Source organism: Grammomys surdaster, unplaced genomic scaffold (genome assembly GCF_004785775.1).
Source record: "Grammomys surdaster isolate TR1022 unplaced genomic scaffold, NIH_TR_1.0 125861, whole genome shotgun sequence".
Taxonomy (NCBI): Eukaryota; Metazoa; Chordata; class Mammalia; order Rodentia; family Muridae; genus Grammomys; species Grammomys surdaster.
The window spans coordinates 1,372,423-1,374,430 of record NW_021620687.1 but is presented as its reverse complement, the minus strand read 5'-3'; the positions used below and the strand labels follow the sequence as shown (position 1 = coordinate 1,374,430).

General features: G+C 44.0%; 1 protein-coding gene across 6 annotated transcripts in view; it reads left to right on the top strand.

The window, feature by feature from the left end:
- Positions 1–2,008, top strand: part of Osbpl3 (oxysterol binding protein like 3) — a 170,822-nt gene that overhangs the window by 90,157 nt on the left and 78,657 nt on the right. The gene's annotated exons all lie outside the window — the stretch shown is intronic.

Here is a 2,008-nt window from a genome sequence, read left to right as displayed (position 1 = left end):
AGAGAGAGAGAGAGAGAGAGAGAGAACATCAAGGAGGATGAGGCTTGAAGCTTTCTCTAAGCACACACCCAGTGACGTATTCCCTTCATTAAGACCACACCTCCTAAGCCTCCAAAACTAGGACCACCGACTACAGACCAAGTGTTCACATGCATGAACCTGCCAGGGGCCTGGCAGCCTCCGGGCAGAAGGGCCAGCGGGCAGGGAGGAAGGGTGTGGGGTATGTCTTGTTCAAGCCACCACTCGTGGGACTTGACTTCTCTGGCTATAGGGCCCTCAGTTTGTTTTCTGAGATTTAGATAGTTCACTGCGTTGCTTTGATTTTTAGCTTACAGCTTTAATGTAATCATTTTTAGAGAGCAGAATGCCTGAAAGACATTATAAGACTTGAGTATTTAATAATTATTCCCACTTGATATCCTGCCTGACTAGTTGGTTTCAGGACAATCCTATAGCACTCTTCTTTAAAATTTAAACTGTGTGAGCATTCTGAGGAGGTTGCAGAATTAATTGAACTTAGTGTGTTTAGTAAGGCCCTGGCCTTCTACAGCCCAAGCCAAGCACATCCATTGTCCTTAACCCAGGGCTGGGGATGAGGACGGTGCCTCCTGGGATGTCTCCTCTATGTAGTGTGACAGTCTGTTTCTCTGTGTAAGACTCGCTATAGCTGCAGAGCTGGCAGCTAGCAGCCTCAATATCTACTTGGAAACAGGGGTGGGGGGGTGTCTGTCTAGGCCTGAGTCAGTGTTTTTCCCCCACCGTACATACTTTGTACCTGGTGTCTGATACGTCAGAGGTGGTGTAATAGCTCTTCTTGCTGCACCTGGCCATGGCGGGGAGGGTGGGGGGGGGGAAGGGAGGGAGAGAGGCATATCCTATTTCCAGCTCCACAAAAGGCTAAGGTAGTGCCCCTCCCCCGTCTTACTATCTGTGTGAGCTGGCTAGAGGCCTAACTTACTAGAGGCTCTCTGATCTTCTCTGTAAAATAGAGATAATACCCTGCCATCAGACTGCTAAAGAATGAGACAGGACTTGTGGGAACGCTTATGGAAGTCGCTGTTGTAGGATTTGGCGCTGATCACTGATTTAATTACTATTGTGCTACCAGATGTGGGAAATTCTGTTGTCCCCTCCCCCACACCCCCTCCAGTTTTTGTTACTTCTCATTATAGATGTCTTTAGAAGGAATTAAAAACTCCCTTGGGATAAGAAACAACTGACATTCTCTAAAAAACTGAACCGAACCAAAAAACTAAAATCCCCAAAGAATTAAAAATTATTAGCATTACATTGACCTCACCTTTTCAGTAATTCCGACTGCATTTCAATGACATTGAGCAGTTTTACAGTGCTGTACAACCATCGTCACTGTCTAGTTCCAAAACATTTCATCACCCCCTAAGGGACCTATAACTATTAAAGCAGTCACATCCAGTCTCTCCCTGACTCCAACCCCTGGGACCCACAAAGTGACCTCCCAACTCCGGTTTGCTGACTGTACATTCAGTGTTCACCGAATGTTATCATGTGGCCTTTTCTGTTTGGCTTCTTTCACTTTAGCATGATGTCTGCGACGTTCCTCCTTGTGATGTGTGTGAGTCCTTTGTTCTATTCAATATCTAGATACTATCCTCTTACTGGTTATTTTAGGTGTCATCTATACATTCATCAATTCAGGGTGCTTCCACCTTTGTCTGTTATAAATGCTGCTGATTTGAGTAATAATCTGGAACTTTTCCTTTGAACACTGGTTTTCAATGTTTTCAGAAGTAAAATTATATATTGTATGCTAATTCTGTGCTTACATATTTTTTTGAGAAACTATCAAACTCCTCTCTGCCGTAGGTGTGCATTTTATGTTTATACCAACAATGGGTTCTAATTTCTTCATATCCTTCACAATGCCAGTTGCTGCTAATGCTATTGCTTCTTCTTCTTCTCCTTTCTCTTCCTCCTTCTCCTCTTCTTCTTCTTCTTCTTCTTCTTCTTCTTCTTCTTCTTCTTCTTC